This window comes from Pseudophryne corroboree (assembly GCF_028390025.1).
Source record: "Pseudophryne corroboree isolate aPseCor3 chromosome 3 unlocalized genomic scaffold, aPseCor3.hap2 SUPER_3_unloc_1, whole genome shotgun sequence".
NCBI lineage: Eukaryota > Metazoa > Chordata > Amphibia > Anura > Myobatrachidae > Pseudophryne > Pseudophryne corroboree.
Genome location: NW_026967493.1, coordinates 7,319,232 through 7,329,683, shown reverse-complemented (window position 1 = coordinate 7,329,683; position 10,452 = coordinate 7,319,232). Strand labels below are relative to the sequence as shown.

The following is a 10,452-nucleotide window of genomic DNA, read 5'->3' as shown; positions in this document are numbered from 1 at the left end:
CAGTATATATGAGAACTTGGACCAATGACAGGCAATGATTGCCTATTACACAGACACTAATGGATCCAACGTCCCTGCTCATACGAGGCTCCAGAGACAAAGCAGCCAGCGGGACGCATAAATCCCAGCCAGAAGTGCATGTACTACAACTCTGATTAGAACCCTGAGTTGTTAATCACTGTCAGGTGCACACTGCTAGGTAATTTATGTCAAGGCCACGCTTCCTTAATTGCTAGTGGCATAGTGGATCTAACACTGTACTTACCAAGGCAAAATACAAAATACCTTGCTAACCAATATGGTGACACGTCCTCACACACACACTTTTCTGCATACTTACGGTAGTAAGAGAGGGGAGTCCCCTTATCAGCTGCCCCTCCCCCTTTTTTCACGTGTTAAAAGAAAAACAAAAGCCATATTGGTTGGTAATTATATTATTACATTATTTATGTACTTACAATATAACTGCATGTCATGTTCATATATACACTATACTGTTATATCATCAGCCTACATCAGTGGTTCTCAAACTCGGTCCTCAGGACCCCACATGGTGCATGTTTTCCATGTCACCCAGCAGCTGCACTGTGTATCACCAACTGTCACATTTTAAAAATCTACAGGTTACCTGCAAAACATGAACCGTGTGGGGTCCTGTGGACCGAGTTTGAGAACCTGTGGCCTACATCATTAGTCACCATACAAACAACAGTACACCGTACCTGAGGTATACGACACAGGCCAGGATGTCAACCCTATGGATAGTTGTTTTGAGCAAATTTCGATCTTCCGTCAAGTGGCATCCAGCTATCTCACCGCTGGTCTTCCCATTTTTCATTGACTGTCAGCTTTCTCAAGCATAATGTCTTTCTCTAGGGATCCTTGTTCTTTGCATGATGTGTCGAAAGTAGGAAAGGCGCAGTCTTGTCATTTCTGCTTCTAGGAAGAGCTTAGGTCATCCAATTGATTTCTTCTTTGGGCAGTCCCTGGTATACGTAATATTCATCTCCAGCACCATAATTCAACAGAGTCAATAATCCTCCTATCTTGCTTCTTGACTGTCCAGCTTTCACATCCATACGATGTTACTGGAAAAACCATAGCTTGAGTGAGACGTGTCTTTGTACATTCCATGTCCCAATGTGTAAAGTTTCTAACTCTCATTTCATGCATGGTGGCATCTTGAAGGCTTTGGTACAACCACATCATAAATACCCACTTTACTATAAGTAGTCTTCCGCTCTTCCCCAGTAGATTGTTGGGGTACCTTCTGACCTGATGGTCTCATCTTTCAGCACTATGTAAACATTTTTTTATATACATTAGGATCATCCCATAAATGAAAAACAAATGATTCTGAAATATTTTAAGTATTGCTGCAATCCCATTTCAGATCACTGGAACGGTTTGTCACCTGTGTGAGTTCTTTGATGTTTAACAAGATCTGATTTCTGTGTATAACCTTTCCCACACTGAGAACATGGAAATGGCCTCTCGCCTGTGTGAGTTCTCTGATGTTTACCAAGATCTGATTTCTGCGTAAAACATTTCCCACACTCCGAACACGGAAATGGCTTCTCACCTGTGTGAGTTCTCTGATGTGAAACAAGAATGAATTTCTGTGTAAAACATTTCCCACACTCCGGACATGAAAACGGCCTCTCACCTGTGTGAGTTCTCCGATGTTTAACAAGAATGGATTTCTGTGTAAAACATTTCCCACAATGAGAACATAGATATGGTCTCTCACCTGTGTGAATTCTTTGGTGTGTAATAAGATGCGATGGGCTTACAAAACATTTACCACACTCAGAGCATGGAAATGACTTCTCACCTGTGTGAGTTCGGTGGTGTTCAGCCAGTTCTGATTTCTGCGCAAAACATTTCCTACACTCAGAGCATGGAAATGGCCTCTGGCCCGTGTGAATTCTCTGATGTCTGACAAGGCCTGATTTCTGTACAAAACACCTGCCACAGTCAGTACAGGAAAATGGCTTCTCCCCTGTGTGAGTTCTCTGATGTCTGACGAGGAGTGACTGATTTCTAAAGCATTTACCACATTCAGGACAGGGAAAGAGATTATCAGCTGCACCATGTGTAACATTGTTACAATTATCTGGAGAACATTCCCCGTGATTAGAGGAATTAGTAGATACATGGACACTGTCATGTGCTGGATATACATTTAGAGTATTTGGATTTTCTCCTGAAGATTGTCCTGTGATGTCATCTTCTATTTTAAAATCTGGATTTGAAATTAGATGTTCCTCCGAGGTATTCTGACCTTTGTGTCTGTCTGCTGGAAAGAAAGAAAATGAAATAGAAATGTTTCTTCTTATATTGGGGGAAAGGTTATAATGCTGTAAATTGTCCATACGATAAGTAAGTGTGTGATGTCTAGTTGTTACATATGGAAAGTACAAAATACTTTATTATGACTATAACTGTATGAATATAATAAATATAACTTTTTTGTTATAACTATAAAACATTGGGGGTAATTCCAAGTTGATCGCAGCAGGAATTTTGATAGCAATTGGGCAAAACCATGTGCACTGCAGGGGAGGCAGATATAACATGTGCAGAAAGAGTTAGATTTGGGTGGGTTATTTTATTTCTGTGCAGGGTAAATACTGGCTGCTTTATTTTTACACTGCAAATTAGATTGCAGATTGAACACAACCCACCCAAATCTAACTCTCTCTGCACATGTTATATCTGCCTTCCCTGCAGTGCACATGGTTTTGCCCAATTGCTAACAAAAATCCTGCTGCGATCAACTTGGAATTACCCCCATTGCCTTCAAGGTTATCACATCCATATTACTAATAACACTGCACTGAGCCCGAGTGTCACCAACATTGTAAAGTCACATTGGACAACTCCGGGCAAAATACAAACTTTGTTGTGCTCATCTGGTTGACTATGCAGTGTTGACTGTGGGTTAGAGGGTCCGTCACAGGTGTAAGCAGTACGGATGGTGTAATGGTTAGCATTACTGCCTCACAGCACTGAGGTCATGGGTTCGATTCCCACCATGGCCCTAACTGTGTGGAGTTTGTATATTCTCCTTGTGCTTGTGTGGGCTTCCTCTGGGTACTCCGGTTTCCTCCCACAATCCAAAAAATAAGAATTTACTTACCGATAATTCTATTTCTCGGAGTCCGTAGTGGATGCTGGGGTTCCTGAAAGGACCATGGGGAATAGCGGCTCCGCAGGAGACAGGGCACAAAAAGTAAAGCTTTAGGATCAGGTGGTGTGCACTGGCTCCTCCCCCTATGACCCTCCTCCAAGCCTCAGTTAGGTACTGTGCCCGGACGAGCGTACACAATAAGGAAGGATTTATGAATCCCGGGTAAGACTCATACCAGCCACACCAATCACACTGTACAACCTGTGATCTGAACCCAGTTAACAGTATGATAACAGCGGAGCCTCTGAAAGGATGGCTCACAACAATAATAACCCGATTTTTGTAACTATGTACAAGTAATGCAGATAATCCGCACTTGGGATGGGCGCCCAGCATCCACTACGGACTCCGAGAAATAGAATTATCGGTAAGTAAATTCTTATTTTCTCTATCGTCCTAGTGGATGCTGGGGTTCCTGAAAGGACCATGGGGATTATACCAAAGCTCCCAAACGGGCGGGAGAGTGCGGATGACTCTGCAGCACCGAATGAGAGAACTCCAGGTCCTCCTTAGCCAGGGTATCAAATTTGTAGGATTTTACAAACGTGTTTGCCCCTGACTAAATAGCCGCTCGGCAAAGTTGTAAAGCCGAGACCCCTCGGGCAGCCGCCCAAGATGAGCCCACCTTCCTTGTGGAATGGGCATTTACATATTTTGGCTGTGGCAGGCCTGCCACAGAATGTGCAAGCTGAATTGTATTACACATCCAACTAGCAAAAGTCTGCTTAAAAGCAAGAGCACCCAGTTTGTTGGGTGCATACAGGATAACAGCAAGTCAGTTTTCCTGACTCCAGCCGTCCTGGAACCTATATTTTCAGGGCCCTGACCACATCTAGCAACTTGGAGTCCTCCAAGTCCCTAGTAGGCGCAAGACACCACAATAAGCTGGTTCAGGTGAAACACTGACACCACCTTAGGGAGAGAACTGGGGACGAGTCCGCAGCTCTGCCCTGTCCGAATGGACAAACAGATATGGGCTTTTTTTAAGAAAAAAACCACCAATTTGACACTCGCCTGGTCCAGGCCAGGTCCAAGAGCATGTTCACTTTTCATGTGAGATGCTTCAAATCCACAGATTTGACTGGTTTTAAACCAATGTGTTTTGAGGAATCCCAGAACTACGTTGAGATCCCACAGTGCCACTGGAGGCACAAAAGGGGGTTGTATATGCAATACTCCCTTGACAAACTTCTGGACTTCAGGAACTGAAGCCAATTCTTTCTGGAAGAAAAATCGACAGGGCCGAAATTTGAACCTTAATGGACCCCAATTTGAGGCCCATAGACACTCCTGTTTGCAAGAAATGCAGGAATCGACCGAGTTGAAATTTCTTCGTGGGGCCTTCCTGGCCTCACACCACGCAACATATTTTCGCCACATGTGGTTATAATGTTGTGCGGTCACCTCCTTTCTGGCTTTGACCAGGGTAGGAATGACCTCTTCCTGAATGCCTTTTCCCTTAGGATCCGGCGTTCCACCGCCATGTCGTCAAACGCAGCTGCGGTAAGTCTTGGAACAGACATGGTACTTGCTGAAACAAGTCCCTTCTTAGCGGCAGAGGCCATAAGTCCTCTGTGAGCATCTCTTGAAGTTCCGGGTACCAAGTCCTTCTTGGCCAATCCGGAGCCATGAGTATAGTTCTTACTCCTCTACGTCTTATAATTCTCAGTACCTTAGGTATGAAAAGCAGAGGATGGAACACATACACCGACTGGTACACCCACGGTGTTACCAGAACGTCCACAGCTATTGCCTGAGGGTCTCTTAACCTGGCGCAATACCTGTCCCGTTTTTTGTTCAGACGGGACGCCATCATGTCCACCTTTGGTAATTCCCAACGGTTTACAATTATGTGGAAAACTTCCCCATGAAGTTCCCACTCTGCCGGGTGGAGGTCGTGCCTACTGAGGAAGTCTGCTTCCCAGTTTCCATTCCCGGAATGAAACACTGCTGACAGTGCTATCACATGATTTTCCGCCCAGCGAAAAGTCCTTGCAGTTTTTGCCACTGCCCTCCTGCTTCTTGTGCCGCCCTGTCTATTTACGTGGGCGACTGCCGTGATGTTTTATCCCACTGGATCAATACCGGCTGACCTTGAAGCAGAGGTCTTGCTAAGCTTAGAGCATTATAAATTTACCCTTAGCTATATTTATGTGGAGAAAAATCTCCAGACTTGATCACACTCCCTGGAAATTTTTTCCTTGTGTGACTGCTCCCCAGCCTCTCGGGCTGGCCTCCGTGGTCACCAACATCCAAAACTGAATGCCGAATCTGCGGCCCTCTAGAAGATGAGCACTCTGTAACCACCACAGGAGAGACACCCTTGTCCTTGGATATAGGGTTATCCGCTGATGCATCTGAAGATGCGATCCGGACCATTTGTCCAGCAGATCCCACTGAAAAGTTCTTGCATGAAATCTGCCGACTGGAATTGCTTCGAAGGAAGTCACCATTTTTTTACCATGGCCCTTGTGCAATGATGCACTGATTTTAGGAGGTTCCTGACTAGCTCGGATAACTCCCTGGCTTTCTCTTCCGGGAGAAACACCTTTTTCTGGACTGTGTCCAGAATCATCCCTAAGCACAGGAGACTTGTTGTCGGGATCAGCTGCGATTTTGGAATATTTAGAATCCACCCCTGCTGTTGTAACAGTATCCGAGATAGTGCTACTCCGACCTCCAACTGTTCCCTGGACTTTGCCCTTATCAGGAGATCGTCCAAGTAAGGGATAATTAAGACGCCTTTTCTTCGAAGAACCATCATTTCGGCCATTACCTTGGTAAAGACCCGGGGTGTCGTAGACAATCCAAACGGCAGCGTCTGAAACTGATAGTGACAGTTCTGTACCACGAACCTGAGGTACCCTTAGTGATAAGGGCAAATTTGGGACATGGAGGTAAGCATCCCTGATGTCTCGGGACACCAGATAGTCCCCTTCTTCCCGGTTCGTTATCACTGCTCTGAGTGACTCCATCTTGATTTGAACCTTTGTAAGTGTTCAAATTTTTTTAGATTTAGAATAGGTCTCACCTAGCCTTCTGGCTTCAGTACCACAATATAGTGTGGAATAATACCTCTTTTCTTGTTGTAGGAGGGGTAATTTAATTATCACCTGCTGGGAATACAGCTCGTGAATTTTTTTCCATACTGCCTCCTTGTCGGAGGGAGACCTTGGTAAAGCAGACTTCAGGAGCCTGCGCAGGGGAAACGTCTCGACATTCCAAACTGTACCCCTGGGATACTACTTGTAGGATCCAGGGGTCCTGTACGGTCTCAGCGTCATGCTGAGAGCTTGTCAGAAGCGGTGGAACGCTTCTGTTCCTGGGAATGGGCTGCCTGCTGCAGTCTTCTTCCCTTTCCTCTATCCCTGGGCAGATATGACTCTTATAGGGACGAAAGGACTGAAGCTGAAAAGACGGTGTCTTTTTCTGCAGAGATGTGACTTAGGGTAAAAACGGTGGATTTTCCAGCAGTTGCCGTGGCCACCAGGTCCGATGGACCGACCCCAAATAACTCCTCTTCCTTTATACGGCAATACACCTTTGTGCCGTTTGGAATCTGCATCACCTGACCACTGTCGTGTCCATAAACATCTTCTGGCAGATATGGACATCGCACTTACTCTTGATGCCAGAGTGCAAATATCCCTCTGTGCATCTCGCATATATAGAAATACATCCTTTAAATGCTCTATAGTCAATAAAATACTGTCCCTGTCAAGGGTATCAATATTTTTAGTCAGGGAATCCGACCAAGCCACCCCAGCTCTGCACATCCAGGCTGAGGCGATCGCTGGTCGCAGTATAACACCAGTATGTGTGTATATACTTTTTATGATATTTTTCCAGCCTCCTGTCAGCTGGCTCCTTGAGGACGGCCCTATCTATAGACGGTACCGCCACTTGTTCTGATAAGCGTGTGAGCGCCTTATCCACCCTAAGGGGTGTTTCCCAACGCGCCCTAACTTCTGGCGGGAAAGGGTATACCGCCCATATTTTCTATCGGGGGGAACCCACGCATCATCACACACTTCATTTAATTTATCTGATTCAGGAAAAACTACGGTAGTTTTTTCACATCCCACATAATACCCTCTTTTGTGGTACTTGTAGTATCAGAAATATGTAACACCTCCTTCATTGCCCTTAACGTGTGGCCCTAATAAGGAATACGTTTGTTTATTCACCGTCGACACTGGATTCAGTGTCCCTGTCTGTGTCTGTGTCGACCGACTAAAGTAAACGGGCGTTTTAAAACCCCTGACGGTGTTTTTGAGACGTCTGGACCGGTACTAATTGTTTGTCGGCCGTCTCATGTCGTCAACCGACCTTGGCGCGTGTTGACATTATCACGTAATTCCCTAAATAAGCCATCCATTCCGGTGTCGACTCCCTAGAGAGTGACATCACCATTACAGGCAATTGCTCCGCCTCCTCACCAACATCGTCCTCATACATGTCGACACACACGTACCGACACACAGCACACACACAGGGAATGCTCTGATAGAGGACAGGACCCACTAGCCCTTTGGAGAGACAGAGGGAGAGTTTGCCAGCACACACCAAAAACGCTATAATTATATAGGGACAACCTTATATAAGTGTTTTCCCTTATAGCATCTTTTTTATATATTTCTAACGCCAAATTAGTGCCCCCCCTCTCTGTTTTAACCCTGTTTCTGTAGTGCAGTGCAGGGGAGAGCCTGGGAGCCTTCCCTCCAGCCTTTCTGTGAGGGAAAATGGCGCTGTGTGCTGAGGAGATAGGCCCCGCCCCTTTTTCGGCGGCCTCGTCTCCCGCTCTTAACGGATTCTGGCAGGGGTTAAATATCTCCATATAGCCCCCGGAGGCTATATGTGAGGTATTTTTAGCCAAAAAAGGTTTTCATTTGCCTCCCAGGGCGCCCCCCTCCCAGCGCCCTGCACCCTCAGTGACTGCCGTGTGAAGTGTGCTGAGAGGAAAATGGCGCACAGCTGCAGTGCTGTGCGCTACCTTAAGAAGACTGAGGAGTCTTCTGCCGCCGATTCTGGACCTCTTCTCGTTTCAGCATCTGCAAGGGGGCCGGCGGCGAGGCTCCGGTGACCATCCAGGCTGTACCTGTGATCGTCCCTCTGGAGCTAATGTCCAGTAGCCAAGAAGCCAATCCATCCTGCACGCAGGTGAGTTCACTTCTTCTCCCCTAAGTCCCTCGTTGCAGTGATCCTGTTGCCAGCAGGACTCACTGTAAAATAAAAAACCTAAGCTAAACTTTTCTAAGCAGCTCTTTAGGAGAGCCACCTAGATTGCACCCTTCTCGGCCGGGCACAAAAATCTAACTGAGGCTTGGAGGAGGGTCATAGGGGGAGGAGCCAGTGCACACCACCTGATCCTAAAGCTTTACTTTTTGTGCCCTGTCTCCTGCGGAGCCGCTATTCCCCATGGTCCTTTCAGGAACCCCAGCATCCACTAGGACGATAGAGAAATATACTGGTAGGTTGAATGGATCCCAATAAAAATAAACCCTAGTGTATGTACATGGGAAAACTAGATGGTCCGGGTGTTTCTCATCTGCAATCAAGTTCTATATTTCTATGTTTCCAGGCATTAAAAGCAACAAAGCCACAAGACGGACGAACCACAAAGCTATCAAACAGGTAAAACCATAACTAGAACACCTAGAATATAGGTTCTCAAACTCGGTCCCCAGGACCCCACACAGTGCATGTTTTGCAGGTAACCCAGCAGGTGCACAGGTGTATTAATTACTCACTGACATTTTAGAAGTTCCACAGGTGGAGCTAATTATTTCACTTGTGATTCTGTGAGGAGACCTGCAAAACATGGACTCTGCGGGGTCCTGAGGACAGAGTTTGAGAACCTGTCACCTAGAATAACAAGACAGGGAGAGATCGCAGTGTCCCCAGATGGATCATGAGAAAGGGTAATCCAATTTCCTTATCCATCCGATCTGTGAGACACTGCAGTGCTGACTGTGGTACTTAACAAAGCAAGCCCAAAGGGGAAGGGGCACACAAAAAAGTTTAAAGCTACTAAAATTTGGTAAAAGGTATGCACTGAGGACCAGGCTACCGCCGTGCACAGCTGATCCACGAAGGCGCTATGGAGAACCATCTAAAAAGCACTGACTGCATGAGTATAATATGCCCAGAGGTAAGCTGGAGCCGGAGCGTCAGAAAACAGATAGGCCTGGTGGATGGTAGCAGTAATCCATCTAGCGAAGGAATGCTTGCAGGTGGATGTGTTGAGGACCAAAATGTTATCCATTTATAAAACTGGAAACGTACGGTCATTATCAAAACTGCAAAGCACATTGTCAAGCTCGGTGTAAGTTGGAGTTCAGACAACAGAGTTTTGGCTGAAGGGACAGCTATCTGTGAGGAGAGTAAACAAGGTGGCTGAATGTAATTCCTCCTCATCGGGTGGAGGCCAAACTAAGTGTTAACGTTGGCCGGAGGGCGTAAAAAGAAAAGGAGGACTCCGTAGGAAGATAACTGTAGTTTTAATGATTAATCAGGCTGTACACGAATATTGGAGAAATAGAGGAAACTGGAAGAATTAGAGTCTATGGTTAAATGACTTGAAGAGTGAAGCTGAAGAACTCCGGTAAAGAAGAACTGAAGACTGTGTTTTATGATTAAAAGACGAGGCTGAAAACTTGGACTTTGAAGAAATTAAGACATGGTTTGTGATTGAAAGACTAGGCTGAAGAACTTGGACTTTGAAGAAATGAAGAGGACAAGTGAAGAAAATGGAAGATTCCCTTACATTGGCGATATAATCAGCTGCCCTAGGTATTTATCTCCCAAAGATGTCACCAAACACCTAAAAAATATACAATATACAATACAAGTGGGGGATATACAACCCTGGGCGCTTTAAAAGTTCATATATATGAAAATACGTTCCTTTTCTTTGTTACTGGATGTTTTCGTATTTTCCTCTTGCTCCACTCTGTACTTGATTCCCACTCAAAATGATGCGGTATGTGGCTATAGACAAGTGGAGAGTCAAGCTTATAAAGGTATCTTTAACCAGAAGAAGGTAGGCGTACCCCACTCACACTGTCACTGGAGATTATGAAGCACATCAAGGTATCTTTCACATTTGTCCCCTTATGCCTTCTCCAATTGTCCAAATTTCGATATTGGACTCATTCATAGGGAAAAGATAAGAAATATCCAATGTGTAGTGTCTTCAGACATATATCATTTCATAAAATGGTATTTAAATGGAAAACTATGCGCACTTATTAATCAGA

The 10,452-nt window shown here is 45.4% G+C and overlaps 1 pseudogene; it reads right to left on the bottom strand.

Annotated features, from left to right (window-relative positions):
- Nucleotides 1-427: 427 nt before the first annotated feature.
- LOC134983102 (zinc finger protein 250-like) overlaps nucleotides 428-10,452 on the bottom strand; it is a 51,398-nt pseudogene continuing 41,373 nt past the window's right edge.